This window comes from Natrix helvetica (assembly GCF_964273705.1).
Source record: "Natrix helvetica genome assembly, chromosome: 4".
Taxonomy (NCBI): Eukaryota; Metazoa; Chordata; class Lepidosauria; order Squamata; family Natricidae; genus Natrix; species Natrix helvetica.
Genome location: NC_138550.1, coordinates 162,252,121 through 162,270,556, shown reverse-complemented (window position 1 = coordinate 162,270,556; position 18,436 = coordinate 162,252,121). Strand labels below are relative to the sequence as shown.

The following is an 18,436-nucleotide window of genomic DNA, read 5'->3' as shown; positions in this document are numbered from 1 at the left end:
AGAGCACGGGAATTTTTTTTTTTGCACATGAATCATCCTTCCTTGCACTTTGTTGCTGTTTTTCCATCCTCCCCACATGAAGAAATCCTCTAAAAAGTGCAGCTTTGATTTCCTTTTTTTTTTTAAAGGAACAGCAGTTGGGATACTTGCCTAGGAGAGGCAAGTGCTCAAACTCGCGGCCCCTGGGCCGAATGCATCACATGCTGACCACGCCCACCATTCGCTTAGCGAAGGGGTGAAAGTTGGGATCTGTCATGTGACGAATGTGTCATCGTGAGTTTGACAACCCCCGGTGTGGATCTTCCGGTTAATTCAGCTCTTCAGATGACTCAGATGTCAGAATGATTTTATTAAAAGAGCACGTTCAATGTGCTGTTGGGTTCCATGTCAAGTCCCTGTCAGCGTTCCAAATATCATGCAGAATTAAATCAGAATCAAGGCAAAACTTGCCTTAAAGTTCCAATTTAATAAGACAGACATGTTGGCATTGTGCTATGGAATCCCAAATCTGATTTGCTTCCTGGGATTTCACCAGTTGAAAGTTCATGATCCTATCCCCACACCTATAATCCATTACATGGTCCAACCTTCATCTTCCACGCTGGCATCTACACCCCTCTGCTTCCAGTCAGGTGTCGAGGTGCGGAGACAAAAGTTGACCTTGGGCTTCTAGAAAGGAATGACAACAACACATTCCACAAATCTACTCCTTTCTATTCCCCCCTCCCAACTACTACACTAATGAAACAGCATAATGAAATAATAGAGAGTGTGGCAGGTCAAAGATCTTAAAAGGAACATAACTACAGGCCTGACAGTCCCAGCAGTTGACAGGGATCATTAAAAAAAAGGAAAAAGTGGAAATCAGTCAGAATATTCAGGTGAGCAATAGGTGCGGTGATGTCCATTCCTCTGCCGAAGGCCCATTGCAATAACTCAAGTCTTCAGTAGCTTCTGAAAAGCCATCAACCAAAGCGCCCATCTATATTTCAGAGGAAAATTCCAGTTGGAAAGAGGTTGGGGTTTTTTGTGTTTTGTTTGCTCCTGTTGTTTTGCATTCTTCCAATAGTCTTCTGCCTTATCCAGGTCCCTTCCAACTCTCACCTGAATCTAACAGTGAGGATAGTTGACTTCTGAAGATTGCCTTCAGAAGTTGTGCATGTTCCATCACGAGGTTTTGTAAGAAGAAACTGGACAGCTACTGGTCTGAAATGGTATAGGGCTGGGATGGTGAACCTATGGCACAGGTGGCACCTGTAGCCCTTTCTGCGGGCATGCAAGCCGTCGCGCCAGCTCAGTTCCATCGTGCATGCACACGTGCCTCCCAACCGCCAGCTGATTTTCGGGTCTTTATCACGCATGTGCGGGGCACAGGCAGGAGACACACGCATATCAGTGGTGGGTTCCTACTGGTTCGGACTGGTTCAGCCGAACCAGTAGTGGTATGGCAGCCTGGGTCGCTGGAACCAGCAGTGGCCCAGGCCTGCCATGCCCGCAGACCGGTTCCCTGGTCTCTTCTGCCATTGCCGGCATGTTTCTGCGCACACATAGAACAGATTTCAGTCAACTACACATGTGCAGCAACACCCTCTCAGCAAACCGGTAGTAAACTGGTTAGGAATCCACCACTGGTGTGTATATGTGGGAGGGGGGGGTGTTGCACATGCATGTGCACGGGTAGGGGGAGCACGGGAGTGTGCGGTGCAGTTCTCACCCCGGCAGCCCATTTTTGGTCCCAGAGGCTTCAGGGACCGAAACAGGCATGCACATGTGCGGGGGGGAGTGCAGGGAGGTCATGTGCACATGTGCAGGGGTGGGCGAGCCCATGGGTGTCACGTGCACATTGCATTATGGGTGTGGGCATGCATGTTCACGCTTTCAGCACATGACGACAAAAAGTTTAGCCAAGCTGTTGGACTGAAGGTCCCCCAAGGTCTCCCTGCGGCTCTATTCTGCATCACCGATGGACTTTCTAACATGTGGGTGAGTAGCCATGTTCTTTTTGGAGAGTAGAGGCTTCCTCCTTGCAACCCTGCCAGGAACCCAATTGGTGTTCGGGGTTCTGCTAATCACACGGTCTGGCACTAACATTGACCAATGCCAGAGGGGTCTTTTATTTATTCATTCACTGGTTTATTTTATGTCATTTCTATAGCCACCCATCCCATCAAACAACTCTTGAGTGGCTCACAGTTCACGTTCCTTACAGTTGCCTTTGAGGATTCTTTGAGAGCCTTGCTCTTGCTGTGGTCTTGGTTGGTTGACCACACCCAAGGAGGATACAGTTGATCCTCGACTTAGCCGCCGTTCCTTTAGTGACCGTTCAAAGTTACAACGGTACTAAAAATAGTGACATCTGTTTTTAAGAACTGTGGTGGCTCAGTGGTTAGAGTGCAGTACTGCAGGCTACTTCTGCTGATTGCCGGCTGCCTCCGATTTGGCAGATCGAATCTCACCAGGCTCAAGGTTGACTCAGCCTTCCATCCTTCAGAGGTCAGTAAAATGAGGAGCCAGATTCTTGGGGTCGAGAGGGCTGCAAAGCACTGTGAAACAGTATATAATAAATGCTATTGCTATTTCCACTGGAAACATGGAGGCTGCTTGCTGGTTTTAATGGTGGACAGGACCACATGGTTTGAGGTCCTGGGGGGAAAGGGGGATCACATGTCTTGAAGATCTGGAAGAAAAAAGGGGCAGAGGTGCTGAGAGAGCCTGAGTTTTATACCCTCTCTTGGGCCTTGGAGCTTCCTGTTCCTGTGTAAGAAACGTATTCTGATTGGTGGTCAGACTCCCAGGAAGTGGGGGTCTTAGCTAATTGTAGGCTGTCTGTCTCCCAGGATTGGTTGACCCCTGCTGGCTGATGTAATGAAAGGGCTTTGGGATTCCTATTATGGCTCTGCCTGAAGGAGGTAGATCTTTGTTATGTAGAATAGACTGGCTCGGGCCTTAAATGTCCATTGACAAAGCTAGGATGAGTTTCTTCCTCCCTTTTAGGGGAAATATTCTGCCCTTTTAATATTTCCTAAAACATTTCACTTTTCTAAGAGATGGGTGGGTTTTAACTTCCTACAACCCTGTGTTCTTTATGGCAGCCCCTCAAATATTAGAACATTGCTATCACGTCATCCCTAATTCTTCTTTCCCAGAAACCGTTCTTCATATGTTTTAGCCTTCACCCCCCCCCTTCTCCTCCTTATCATCTTTGTCACTTTCTGCGCTTTTTCCAAAGTCTCAACATCTTTTTCATATGGTGGTGAGCGAAACTGGATGCAATATCCCAAGTGTGGCCTTCCCCAAGGCATTGTAAAGCGGTAGTTGCACTTCTCGTGATCGTGATTCTATCCCACTGTTAATACTGCCTAGGATTGTGCAAAGTATTTCAGTGAAATTGCTAGGGTCAATTTTGTCCCCTTTAAAAACCGCCTGGACGAAAAGCCCTCGGAAACAGACGTTTGCAGGTTTTTTGTTTTGTTTTTGTCAACCCTGAATTAATCCTGACTGTTTTTTCCAACGTGGAACAAGAGTATTTTAATCTTGAAGGACAATGCGTCCGTCGATCTCAGCATGCCTTCCTCTTGTAGATGCCTAGAAATAACCCTCTTTTCCTATTTGTGTAACAGTTTTGTTTTGTTTTGTTTTAAGAGAAAAGAATGTTAATTTTTGGAACACCTTTGGAATCGCTTGCCAGTCATCAAAGCCATTTGTCACCTCGCAACCGTCCTTTGAAAGATTATCTTTGGTTTCTGTCTTGCCTCCCTTTGTCCGTTGCAGCTGCTGTTGTTGGCAGTCCCTGAGCTTTGTCCTTCATCCTCAGCTGTCTGTGCCGGCATTTCGCTGACCTCCCTACGATCCTTTTGGTAAACAGAGTCAGTCACAGGAAGACCGCTTGAGCGAACATCACACGGACTTGAAATATTCCACTAAGTTCCCTCTAACTCAGGAACTTGCCTACAGATCGGAAATCCTATTGGGAATATCTGTATAGACTTGGAGACTTATCTCTGATCTTTGATCAGCTCTTTGAACCCAAAGCGCTGCTGACTCACTTCTACAGAGGAATTGTTGAGTCTGTCATCTGCACCTCCGTAACTGTCTGATTTGAGCGTGCGCTAGATGCAGGAACTCTCTGTGCTATTCTGGGGAGTGTTGTCCTTTACATTTTCTTGCGGGAAAGGATTTGGTTATTTTCCAGGGCAATCTTACGTGTATTTTACTCAGCCCAAAGAGCCAAGGGCTACATTCACAGGAGTGGTGAAATTAAAAAATAATACTACTGGTTCTGTGGGAGTGGCAGGGGAAGGATGTTGCAAAATCTCCATTCCCACCCCACTATAGGGCCAGCCAGAGGTGGAATTTGCCGGTTCTCCGAACTACTCAAAATTTCCGCTACCGGTTCTCCAGAGCCTGTCAGAACCTGCTGGATTTCACCCCTGATTCATAGCATACATGCCAAGATTTCAGAATGGCAACTGGTACTTCTAATATTCCTTCTTTTCCATCATGTTTTGGTTTTGCGTAGAAAAAGTGTACAATCCTGCTATAAAGACCCGCTAAACCTTCATGCTCGGGCAGACTTGTTCCATATAATGTGCTTTCTTCTGCGTGAAAAATCCCTTTAACAGTTCTAAAAATATCTTTGGGGATTCCTTCTTTGTCTTGAAAAGGAATAAATTTCAGTTTCTTATCCGTAACTATGTGAAGTTTCCTTCTTCTAACCACAGCATAAGAATTACAGGTGGGAGAGATGCTTTTAAAACAAATGTGGTTTTTTTAAAAATTTATTAGCAGAATGCCAGGTGAGAGAGTGAAGGTGTCTAGCAAAACACCAGCATATGTTACTCAAAATGCCATTCTAGATTGCCTACTACACGCTATGAGTAAAATCTTTAAATAAGCCACCATGCTTTATTATTTATTAAAGAAGGACAAAAAATGGTTCTGTTTCATGTGTTTGATTCCAGTTTTAAAAATATTTTTTCCTGTGCGTTTGGTAGTAAGCCCCAGGTTAATGGAGATGCGTAATGTCACCTGCTTAACCTAATGTTTTGGTTTTTTTCAAGATGATCTTGAAAATGAATACTTCTGATCTGAGTTCCATCTCTTTTCCACGTAGGTTTTGTGCTGAATTTAACTGGCTCAATAAAGCGATGGCAACTTATTGAAATGTATTTATTCAATTCAATTTAGGCATCGCCCAACTCCAACCAACTCTGGGCAGGTCACACCATAAAAACCAATACAGACCAATACCAGATGGGATCCAGACACTATATGGAGATAAATTGCAAGATTCAGGTATTTATAACAACCAACTGAACCATTGCAGGAATTCACTTAACAACTGTTGCAAGAAAGATTGTAAAATAGGGCAAAATTCACTTAGCAGCTGCCTCCCTTAGCAACATAAATGTTGGACTCAATTGTGGCCGTAAGCCGAGGACTGCTTGTACCAACCATTTATGCTTTCACCTCTGCATAGGGTAGTTGCGTTGTGTGTAATATGAGCTGTAGTGGCGCAGTGGTTAGAATGCAGTATTGCAGGCTAGCTCACTGCCAACAGTTCGATCCTGACCGGCTCAATCTTGCATCCTTTCGAGGTCGGTAAAACGAGGACCCAGATTGTTGGGGCCAATATGCTGATTTTGTAAGCCGCTTTGGAGAGTGCTGTAAAACACTGTGAAGCCATATGTAAGTCTAGGTGCTATTTCTAGTGCTAACTGAACTCACTGCCATGAGTTCGATCCTGACCAGCTCAAGGTTGACTCAGCCTTCCATCCTTCTGAGGTCAGTAAAATGAGGACCCAGATTGTTGGTTGATTTTGCTGATTTTGCAAACCGCTTTAGAGAGTGCTGTAAAACACTGTGGACTGCATATGAGTTAAAAGTGCTATTGCTATACTGCCAATATGTGTGAGAGACCTAGAAATGTGTTTTTCACCCACCTTTAATTTTCTGTCTTTTTCCAGATGGGCCCTTCCCTGCACCCCAAAGAATGGTAGTCTGTTGTTGTAAACATCCCCGACTGGAAGCTGGAAAACGTAGCTTTCAGTCCGATGTTTGCTGCCGCCGGCTACCCATAAACAACGCCGGAAGGAAAAGATCCATTATCAAGAGGCTTTCTTTTAAAGCTGGCAGGTACTGCACTGATGCTTCTACTGTGTTTCCTTGAAAGTAAAACTGGGTCCTATCTTAATTTTTGTGCCAAAAGAGACATTAGGGGCTTATTTTCTGGTTAGGTCTTATTTTGGGGGGGGATGCAGTACTAATTGCGTCCATCTGGCTGCCGATCTTAATTAGGGCTTATTTGGGGGGGGGTAGGGCTTATATTACGAGCATCCTGAAAAAAAAATCATGCTAGAGCTTATTTTCCGGTTGGGATTTGTTTTCGGGGAAACACAATATAGGATCTGTAAGACAGGCTTTTGGTTGAGAGGAGGAAAAGAAACATTTGGCAGTAGGGATGATAACGTTTTCCTGTTGATCTTAAAGCAGAGGTGGGGAACAATGACCCTTTTAGGACTTGTGGACTTCAATTCCCAGCATGGCTGGCTGAGGAATTCTGGGAGTTGAAGTCCACAAGTCCTAAAGGGGCCAGCGTTCCCTACCCCTGCCTTAAAGGGAATGTCAGTTTTCTCTGGTCAAGTGCATGAGTGAGCAATCCCTGGGGGGGGGGGGAGGCATCCATTTCTCCTCCCTTGGCTTTGCCAAAACCAATAAATTGGGTTAATATTTACAGATATTTACCTTAAAACAGATTGTTTAGTGCAGGGGTGTCCAAACTTGGGAACTTTAAGACTTGTGGACTTCAACTCCCAGAATTCACCAGCCAGCAGCGCTGGCTGGGGAATTCTGCGAGTTGAAGTCCACAAGTCTTAAAGTTCCCAAGTTTGGACACCCCTGGTTTAGTGGCTGTTCAAATTTAAAACAGCCCTGAAAATAGTGACTTACGACCGTTTTTTCAAGCTTATGACCATTGTAACATCCCCAGTGCCACGTGGTCGACATTCAGACGCTCCACAATTGTGGCATGTGTACGACGGTTGCGGTGTCCTGGGGTTCATGCGATCTCCTTTTGTGACCTTCTGACAGGCAAAGTCAATGGGGAAGCCAGATTTGCTTAACAAACGCCTTACTGACCTAACAGCTGCTGTGATTCACTTAACGGCCGTGGCCAGAAGGGTGATAAAATTGAGCAAAACCCACTTGACAAACGTCTCACCTAGCAAGGGAAATTTGGGGCTCAGTTGTGGTCGTATGTAGAGGACTACTTGTATAGAATTACGGTGTTTCCCCGAAAATAAGACAAGGACTTATTTTCTTTTGACCCCCACCCCCCCCGAAATAAGCACTTGGCCTTATTTTCGGGGAGGTTTTATTATTTTTGAGGTGCAAGAGGCGGCGAGCGTGGTCACCTCGTGGTTGCTGTTGTATTGCAATATTTTCGGGGAGGGCTTATTTTTTGGGGAGGGCTTATTTTAGCGCATGCGCTCAAAAGCCCGATTGGGCTAGTTATCCGAGGAGGGCTTATTTTTGGGGAAACAGGGTAGGCCATTGATCATTATGGGAGAGGGGGCGAGTCCCTTTGGGGAGAGGGGGCGGTCTATAAATCTAATAAATCTAATCTATGGGCAGCCAAAGCCAACTGCATTGCTACTAGACCTGAGCCAGAGATTGCTGTAAGGTCTATCCATTTCTTTTTCTTTCTTTTTTTTTTCATGATTTTTGCTTTCACGTGTTCCCTCTTGGACTGAGCAGTGCTGTTTGTTTATTTTCTTAAATAGGAACTCCGCAGCATTTCTGCTTCTTAAGACTAGAGTTTTGGACAACTTGAGAAACACCTACACACAGGCAATCACACATTCATTTAAGCTTCTTGGCACTCCGTTGAGAGCTGGACGGTTAAGGACGGTGAGACATAAAAGAGGAAAAAATTCAAGGTGCTTATCTGGCATCTGAAACGAACACTCTATGCTCCTAAATGTTGGGGTGCCCCCTATAGTTTCCTCTTATTTGTTTTATGTTGTCACACTTGTTGGCTGCCAAATCATTTATAAGTGGACTTTAGTCAGCTGTGTTATTGTCAAGATCAGACTAAAAGGACATCTGACTCAAATCGGTGCATCTCGGCTCAACTTAACCCCCTTATGTTTCCGTGGTGGGGGAAAACATAGAGAAATATAAAGTGGCAGTTGCCATTTGCTCTTGGGAAAAGGGAGCTACTAAACTGAACAAATAAACAACGAGCCCTTTCCGCGTTTGTCCAAAGACAAAATGTTCTAGTCACAGAAAGGGGAAATCAAGTGCATCTGAAATCCAAATTTAGAAGAAGCGCTGGTGATGACCAATTACAAATCAGATTTGATATAAAATCCCAAAAGGTTAATATTTTGGGGGCACCTCTAACATAGCCTTACTTAAATACTGAAAGCACTGGAGAAGCTGTTAACATTATCCTCGTTTAGTTGGAAGGACAAAATATCATTAATATTATTCGTTATTACAGTTATAGCTCATCTTCGGGTCCTTTGGAGACTCCTAGTAGCCTAAGGAAAGGCCCACCGAGTTACTCATGTCTTGGCTTATCCTCATGCTTCTGTTATCTATACTGTACCTTTGGTTTACGGAAACCTACTTGTTTTATATAGTGGCCGAGCATAATTATTATTCCTTTGTTCTTGCTGTGATGTTGTTTTTAAAATATGTTCTTCGGCGTTAAAAAACCCCTAATAAATATTTAAAGGAAGAAAAAAAGAACACTGCCCATTTTTTTTTTGCTATTTATCTGTTGCTTTAAATGTCCTCAACTTACAAGAGTTCATGTACCCTGTTTCCCTGAAAATAAGACTTCCCTGGATAATAAGCCCAATTGGGCTTTTGAGTGCATGCGCTAAAATAAGCCCTCCCCTGAAAATATTGCAACACAGAAGAATCCATGAAGTGACCACGCTCACCGCCTTCTGCACCTCAAAAATAATAAGACCTCCCCGAAAATAAGGCCAAGCGCTTATTTCGGGGATAAAAAGAAAATAAGACCCTGTCCTATTTTCAGGGAAACACGGTGGTGATACAATGTCACTGAAAAATGTGTTTTACGGCTGTTTTTCAGGTACGATCTTTGCAGCATCCCTGTGATCCAGGGCTGAAATCCAGCAGGTTCTGGGAAACCGGTAGTGGAAATTTTGAGTAGTTTGGAGAACCGGCAAATACCACCTCTGGCTGGCCTCAGAGTGGGGAGGGAACGGAGATTTTGCAGTATCTTTTCCCTGCCACGCCCACCAAGCCTCACCCATAGAACCGGTAGTAAAAAAAAAAAAAAGGGAATTTCACTATTGCCGTGATCGTGTGCTCAAAATTCAGATGCTTGGCCGGGAGATCGTATTTATGACCCGTTGCTGTGTCCAAAGGGATCGCGTGATGGTGACCTTCTGATCAGCAAAGTCATTGGGCAGGGGTGTCCAAACTTGGGAACTTTAAGACTTGTGGACTTCAACTCCCAGAATTCCCCAGCCAGCTGGCTGGGGAATTCTGGGAGTTGAAGTCCGCAAGTCTTAAAGTTCCTAAGTTTGGACACCCCTGTCATTGAGGAAGCCAAGATTCTCTTCACAGGCGAGTTATTATCTTCTATCAACTGCAGTGATTCGCTTAACAACTGTGGCAAAAAAAATGGGGCAGGACTCACTTAACAAACGCCTTGCTTAACCACAGAAATTTAAACGGTGATCGTATGTCAAGGACGGCCTGTATTCTAAATATTATAGTAGCTTGGATTTAACTCACAGCCTCCTGATTGAGGCGAGAGCTCCACTTCCAGGCCACCATACCACTCATCCAAACACATTTCAGATACTGGTACAAATATCTCCATACTTTGCTGTGCTTAGTGACCCACGTGAGTTGTGGCAGACCAGAATGGGGCAGCCCTTATCTACACAATCAGGAATGTTGATCGTGAAAACATCAAGGTCTTCCAGTATTAAGCTGCTGTTTTTCCATTTCTTCAAAGATGGGATGTAGCCTTTATTCTCAAATAGAGAGGGAGCGGAGGAGCGGGGAGAAGCTTAATAGTCAACCAATACAAACTTGTGTTCAGAACAATTGTTGAGTAATGTACGGGCAATTCTTCTCATGGACATACTACGCTGTTCAGTTTGTCACCTTTGAGGCTTTCCGAGTAGGATAAACTGTCCTTAACCCTTTCAAATGTTTGAAACCTTTTCACATAGAAATGGATGGTGATAAATGATGATTAGCTGAGGATTGAGTTTGTAGTCACTGGCCACATCCATGACCGTCTGCAGACTAGGACTTTGTTAGCAGCACTAGCGTTGATTCATCTGTTATCTGCTCTCTGTTGAACAAAATAGAGGGAGGGCTTGGTTGTGCAAAAAAAAAAAAAAAAGTGGAGTGCATATCTGCAGGCTGCTAATCTTTGTGTCCCAAAATAGGATATCAACGGGACGGGTGTAGAAAACGGTTTGAAATCATGCAACTCGTTACTCCGGTTGGGATTCCTGTAAAATATAACTCTCGGCCACTGAGTTGACATACCTTAAAAGATAACGTCTTCCGCTTGACTTTGATCAATATAAATAGCCTCCTTGTGTATAAATCCAGCATCGTAGCTCGGTCAGCAAAGCAGGTTTAAGCAGACCATGACTTTGAGGTGGCTCCAGACAATTTCTGATGGCCCGTCTTGCTGGGCCAAAGTGGAATCACGAAGAAAGAGAGATTTAGTTGCCCTGGGAAGGAGATGGCACCCGTTCTGGTTGTCTCAAAAACCTTGTAGATCTGCCTAATAAATGCAGACCTTCCTTTGAGTGACTGTACCGAACAGCAGAAATGTGCAAAGTCCGGGAGGCTGGAGAAAAGCCAGGTAGATCTCTGCAGGTAAGTTCTATCTCAACAGCATGCTTATATTCTTTAAAAGAACACAGGCAATGCGAAGCTCGTGATTAAAGCTACAGAGAGTAGAAGGCGAGCCGAGCGGAAAAGATAAGCCTCTAGAGAGGAAGAAATAATAGCAGCAGCATCCTCATTTAATGACGCTATAATCCCTTGTGGGCTGGAGTTTGGGCAACTGAATGGAGAGCTGAGAGTTTACTGGCCAGATGCCCTTCCTGTCACTAAGGCATAGTTTTGTTCAGCAGATACATTCTCATCATGTCCCGAGAGAAAATATCTGCCTCTATCTAGGATTGAACTCACAGCCTTCTGATTGTGAGGTGAGAGCTCAACCTCTAGACCACCGCATCACTTGAGGAAGAAATAATAACATGGTAAAGATTAATTAGTGAGGTCTAGAATCAGCCATGGAGGGAGGGATGCGAAGGAAGCCAGCTCTGAAAAACTGCTGGAAAAAAAACATTTATAAAAACCACATTCCTCAACCTTGAGAGGTCTGGACTTCAACTCCCTAAATTCTCCAGCTAGCCGTGGACATTCTGAGAGTTGAAGTCCATTCCTCTTAAAGCAGCCAAAGTTGAGAGAGACTGCTCTACATCCTCGTTTTTGCTTTGAATTTGTTTTTGTTTTAAGTAGTATTTGCCGAAGGGGATTTCTGTTAAATATGAGAACTGCTTATCTTGCAGGCCAAAGACTTCTTGGTCAGCAGACATCAGAATCCTCAGTGTCTCTACAGTCTGTGAAGCCCAAATGTTGCAAAATATGTTAAGTTAACTCCCAGCTGTAAGCTCTTATCCGGAAGTTCATAAACTTGCATTTAATGTTTTTCAAACTTGGCAACTTTTAAGATGTGTGGACTTCAGTGTCCAGCTGGGAATCATTGAAAAACCAGTCATCTTAAAAGTTGCCAAGTTTGAAAATCAGTGCTCTAGAGCAGTGTTTCTCAAACTTGGTGACTTTAAGTCCTGTGGACTTCAACTCCCAGAATCCCCCAGCCTGGGAATTCTGGGAGTTGAAGTCCACAGGACTTAAAGTCACCAAGTTTGAGAAACACTGCTCTAGAGGATCAAGGAACACGAAAACACACACACACACACACACACACACACACACACACACACAACCAGGTCACAGTGCTATTCAGAATTGGGTTATGTTGTTGATGTACAGTCTCCATATTGCTCCTTATTTGTGTCTCAAGAAAACTTAAAAGAGGCTCACTAATTTGAACTTGCTCATTTTCACTTCCGTTTTAGAGTCCCTACATTTATTCATTTCACTTTTTTGTATCCTGTTTATATCTAAAACTGTTCCCGAAATATATTTGTTCCTTAGTTTGTTATCACAGCTCAGGCATATCCAAATCCGCGGCCTGTGGACTACACGTGGCCCTAGCTTCTCATGCCGCCCCCCCCCCCCCAGATATAAAAATAAAATTTGAAATAAAAATATTTCTAAATGGAAGTTTGTTATTTGTACACATTATATTTCATATGCAGCCCAAACAATTTCTGTTCATTTAGTGTGGCTCAGGCGAGCCAAAAAGTTTGGGACACCACAAGATATAAAAATAGAATTTTAAAAATAGTTTCAAGCAGCATATAAATGTAATGAATGAATCTGTGTCCTGCGTCTACCCAAGTCAGCCCGACTCCTGAAAGTTTGCTAAACATTTGAACGTGGGCGGTTTTTTGACAGTCACGAAACGTGAAAATCCACTCTGTTGCTATTTTGATTAAAACTACAGTCCATTCACAGAGCATTTGGCTTCTCCTGTGCGCTGCTTGGAGAGTCCAAGCATGGGTTAAACACAGTCTATCTGCCCTAGGACTGAGTAGATTTTTCTTCGACCACGCCTCCCTTTGCCTCATTGAGACCAGTTTAAAAACTCAGTAAGGACTATATTTGGGGAGCTTTTCAGTTCTGCTCAGATACACTGAGACTCTGCAATTAGTGCACAGTGGAATCTCTGTTATTTTTGTATGGTTAGGTAGGTTAGCATAGGAAAATAAGAAGAGTAACTGCTTGCCTTTTGAATCTTGCTGAGGCGGCTCTCAGTACTCTGAGTGGCTGCCGGTTACACGCAGCGGTGAGGAGCGGTGGAGGTGCTTGTCCAGAGGCTGCTGGCGGGCACGGGGGAGGCAGGAGGCTTCCTGACCCTTCCCCAGCCGTCTAGTCATAATCCAAAGCTCCAGAGGCTCCAATTGAGGCTCTTGCGGCTAGCGACGGCTTTCTCCTTCCCCTGACAAGCGTGGCGGCCATTTTGGAAGCTTTTTTTTCACGCGATTTTTACTGACCACTAATTGAAACTCCGCCGGGCTTCTGAAGACGGTGCTGAGCGGCAGCAGCCCATTTTAGATCCCCAACTGCTCCGGCTGGCGTCTGGAAGATCCAGGAAGCCTGCAACCACCGCACAAAAGCCCTCGGCCGCAGATAGCTGCGTTTAATCTTGTCCGGGGCGCCAGCAAGATTAGCCTCTCTTCACTCGCTTCCGCAGACAACAGAAAGGGCGGCATTGGAGACTCCTTGGCACCTGGGCCATACTCCAAACCTCTGCGGAGCCGGCTGGCTCACACTGGGTGCCATTGTACTGCAGCAGCCCCACCTCAGTACCAACGAGGATTCAGCACAGCTGCCTCAGAGAAGTAATCATGGCAGATGGAGGTTTGGAGGCACAAGGGGACCTGGCAGGACCCTCTTCGAAGTGCAGTAGGCCAGTTCCTCCTCAACATGGGGGGATAGGGCACAAGAGCATAACAGGGAAAGGTCCCCATGATTCCTCAGGGAATAAGGGCCCCCAAGGGGAGGAGACCAGGAAGCACAAGGCCCTGGAAAAGACGTGAGAAGGCCCATAGGCCAGAAGAATCACCTAAGAATAGGGCTTCCGTGATCACTCCTTCCCCAATCATTCTGCATGGAGAGGATCACCAGGGAGATAGGTCCCTTCCCTCGTTGACAATGAATCCCTGGATCGCTCCCCTGCTGCGTCCCTGGGATACCCAGGTTCCCCTAGCTCGTCTATGGGGGAGGGACTGGAACCCTTCCTGCCTGAGGAAGAAGACACTGATTCCACTAGGAACAGGAGCCGGCTCACTCCTTCCAGAACTAGGCCTGCTGAGGACGGGGGCCCGGCCTTATCCCCAGAAATGAGGGAGGTTATTGCCCAAGCAATATCCCAGGGCACTACAGAAGGCATCTGGCAGAAGGAGGCCCAAGCTCCTACATCCTCTACGACCCGTCCTAGGGCAGCTTCTGTCAGGGACCCCGCTCCAGCTTCCCCGGGGAACTCCGTGGCGATGGAGGAATCCGTCTGGGAGGAGGAAACCACAGAGGAATTTGAGTTGTTGGAAGACGAGGATTTTCCTCCTGATAAGCCCACTTTCACTGGCCTATTTAAACCTACCTTATTTAAGGTGATGCTGCATAAGGCCAGGGCTTCTACCGAGTTAGGGGCTACCCCTAAGGACACAGCTGCTCCCTCAACACTGAAGGACCCCAAAGAGGGTCTCTTCAAGGAGAACCCCTGCTCAGGAGCTCATTCCGGTCCCAGACTTATTCATGGACGTAGTCCAGCGCCAATGGGCGCAGCCAGGCATGCTGGCCAACCCTAGTGGCGGGGATAAAAAACTGTACTCCGTAGAAACTAAAATGGAGGTTATCTTGAAATTACCTGAGGTGGATGGCCCGGTGGTCTCACTGACCTCCAATTTAGCCCTGTTAGCAGACCTCCTGGAAGGTCTAAAGGCAGAGGACAAAAGAGCGGAAAAGGCATGTCATAAGATGCACCAGGCAGCTTCCTGGGCTATCAGGGCATCCACATCGGCATCCTTTTTCACTAGGGCATCCCTGCTCTGGTTATGCCAGTTGAGATCCAAGCCTCCCAAGGAGGGGTCTCGGTGGCACCATGACCTTAGTAAAATCATAACTGCAGTGGAGTATTCTGCGGACACTTCGCTGAACACAGCAAAGTTTGCTTCGCGTGCGCTGGCTTCCAATGTGACCTCACACCACCTCCTGTGGCTTCGCCATTGGCAGGCGGATACAAAGGCCAAATGGAAGCTGGCCTCAGCCCCACTCAAAGGGGGACAACTTTTTGGGGACTCCCTAGATAAATTCGTTATTGAGACAAAGGATAAACGGAAGATCCTTCTGTCAACCCTCAAAAAGAATGAGCATAAAGGTTCCAATTCTTTCAGGAAGCAGCCATTTTGTGCACAAGACTCTGCACAGGCTTCCACTTCCTTCTCATACCAATGACCATACACCCAGACTAGTGACGGGGGCCAGGACAGGCAAACCTTTGGATCCAGGAGTAGGCACCAGCAGGGATCCTTTCGGAAACCCTTCTGCAGCAGCTCTTACAGCCGCCCCTTCAAGCGCAACAAGTGACCACCAACGCGTCCCTCCCATAGGCGGCAGATTACAACTTTATGCCAACCGATGGGAGGAAATCATCTCGGACGCGTGGATCCTCAATACAATCAGGAGGGGTCTGGTCCTAGAATTCTTAACATTTCCCCCACAGACGTTCATTTGCTGTCCGCTCCCCAAGAATCCCATCAAACGGTCCCTCATGCAGAGATCCAACACCTTCTGCAAATAAGGGCCATGGAGCCAGTGCCTTCGGAGCAGGAAAAGCAGGGATTCTATTCCATCCTTTTCCTGGTCCTGAAAAACTCAGCGGGGTGGAGGGCCATCTTGGACTTGAAGCGCCTAAATCAGCATCTGGCCTGCAAGCACTTCAAGATGCGGTCCCTCCAGTCCATCCTAGAATGCATAAGGCAGGGGGACCTACTTGAAAGAAGCCTACCTGCATGTGCCCATCCATGTGTCGCACAGAAGGTTCCTGCAGTTCTATTACGAGGGAAGACATTACCAGTACAGGGCTTTTCCCTTCGGTCACTCGTCTGCACCCAGGACCTTCACAAAACTTCTGGCAGCAGTGGTGGCTTATCTCTGCGCACGTCCGATACGTCTGGAATGCTACCTAGACGACATCATCATACACTCGACTTCCCACCAGGCACTGAGGGACGTATAGATCACCATACACACTCTGCAATGACAGGGCTTTTCGGTGAACCGAAACAAAAGTCATCTCAAGCCGACCACACGAATTCAGCACCTTGGCACTGTCATAGATTCGGTTTCTTGCCAAGTGTTTCTCTCTCCAGACTGTCTGTGCAACCTCAGAAGCCAAATTCATCAGTGCCGCCAGGTCAGGTCAGTGCCAATAGTCAAGCTCTCTCAGACTCGGCATCATCATTTCCTGCCAGAAGATAGTTCCCTGGGCGCGTCTTCATGCCAAGGAACTACAGTGGTTCCTCCTGCCGATGCAGACGTGAAAAGAAAGCAACTCCCACAGACAAGTTCGCCTCCCACAGAGCTTCCTCCGCTCTCTCAGATGGTGGCAGTCGACAGCAGTCAAGAAGGGGTGCCAGTTCAAGGAGCCCGAAAGAGTCGTGGTCACCTCAGAAGCCAACCTCTATGGATGGGGGGCAGGGACAGCTGACACAGGGCAGATGGTCACAGAGGGAAGCAGCTCAAAACATAAATTGGCTAGAGCTGTGAGCGGCCAGGCTCACCCTGCGATGATTCTCAACACTAGTTGTGGGCCGCCATGTATTGTTGCTCACAGACAACATAGCGACAAAGGCCCACATAAATCGGCAGGGCAGGACCCACTCCAGGATGCTCATGACAGAAGCAGAGTCTCTGGGAAGGTGGGCAGAACGTCACCTAGGGTCCATCAGAGCGGATCACATATCTGGGACAAGCAACATAAGGGCAGATTGGTTGACCTACAGACAATCGGCAACTCCGAGTGGCGTCTGCATCCTGCTCTGTTCGATCAGATAGTCCGGAGGTTCAGCCAACCACAAGTCAACCTATTCGCCACTCAGGTCAAAACACACCTGCCAAGGCTCTACTCGCGTTACCACTCACCCCAGGTGGAGGGGATGGATGCGCTGAGGTGCAAGTGGCCCTCAGGATTACTTTACACATTTCTGCCACCCCCCCCCCCCACTCATTCCGCAGGTAATCAAGTTCCTAGCGGAGGAGGCGGAGATCCTCCTTGTGGTGCCGCATTAGCAGATCTAGAAAGCCTCTCACTCCGGAAACTGTGAAGAATACCTCAGGAGCAGATCTCCCTCAGCCAGGGGGCTGTGAGCCACCTGGATCCCCGGTGGCTGCAGTTAGCTGTCTGGCACTTGAGGAGGAGCTCCTAAGGAAGCAAAAACTTTCTGACAAGGTAATCAAGACCATCCAAGCGTCCAGAAGACCATCCACGATGTGCATTTATGATGCAACCTGGGCCGCGTTTTCGGACTGGTGCAAAGTGCGTGGTATCAGAGACGTATCAGCATCCATACTTCAACTGCTGGATTTCCTGCAGGGCGGTCTGGACAAAGGCCTGGTGCCCAGGACTCTCATTTGCCAGGTTGCAGCCTTGTCCACCATCCTGGCAAGAAAAAGCTCTCAATCCCTGTGTCAACATCCTCAGGTCAAGAGTTTTCTGAAGGGCACAGCCAACATACGCCCTCCAACTGTACACAGATATCCTTCCTGGAACTTGCCATATTTTGCGAGCCTTGACATATGCGCCTTTCGAACCCATTCAAACTGCTAGTCTCCATCACTTGACTCTCGACTGCCTTCCTAGTGGCAATTACTTCCGCTAGGTGTCAGAGCTGGTGGCTCTCTCTGTCAGGGAAGGAGCTGTGTAAAAATGCATACCGATCGGGTCATTCTGCAACTTGATCCCACCTTTATACCAAAAGTGAACACTCACTTCCACAGGGCACAGGAGGTGATCCTTCCCAACTTTTGCCCTAGACCCAAGCATCCTAAGGACCGCACCTGGCATAAACTAGATGTTCGGAGAGCCGTGCGGGTTTATGTTAAAAGGACTAAGGAATTCAGACACTCCGAATCGTTCTTTGTTTCTTTTCAACGTGGGTCGCTGGGATGCAAGGTCTCCTCCTCAACCATTGGACGTTGACTGCGGGCCTGTATTAAGATGGCCTATGATCACCAGGGCAGGACCGTTCTGGGTCTAGTGACGACGCACTCTACAAGGAGTGCTGCCACTGCAGCAGCATGGGCGACCCAGGCGTCCATTATTGACATTTGCAGAGCGGCTACATGGGCGTCCCCCACAGCGTTCATCAGGAATTACAAAATTGACACCTTTGCCTCTGCTGAAGCCTCTTTCGGTAGACGTGTTTTGCAACGGGTAGCCTTGGCTACGGACAACCTGGACACTAACTCTTCCCTCACTGGGACACAATAGCTTGGGTATGTCCCATGCTTGGACTCTCCAAGCAGCGCACAGGAGAATGACTGTTGGCTTACTTGAACGGTTGTTCTGTGGGCGCTGTGGGAGAGTCCAAACCCACCCAGGATTTTTACCAAGGTGTCCAAGACACTCTATTTCATCTATACTGTCACACAGGCGTCCTGCAACAGATAAGACCTTCGTTTTTAAACTGATCTCAATGAGGCAAAGGGAGGCGTGGTCAAAGAAAAAATC

At 46.9% G+C, this 18,436-nt stretch overlaps 1 long non-coding RNA gene across 1 annotated transcript in view; it reads left to right on the top strand.

Moving 5' to 3' along the window:
- The window catches only part of LOC309391020, a 39,882-nt gene extending 27,868 nt beyond the window's left edge, over window positions 1–12,014 (top strand). Inside the window, exons 2-4 of the long non-coding RNA XR_014175213.1 lie at window positions 5,188–5,295; window positions 5,967–6,135; window positions 7,782–12,014. This is a non-coding gene — a long non-coding RNA (uncharacterized lncRNA). The remainder of the gene's footprint in view (window positions 1–5,187; window positions 5,296–5,966; window positions 6,136–7,781) is intronic.
- The last annotated feature ends 6,422 nt before the right edge of the window (window positions 12,015–18,436 follow it).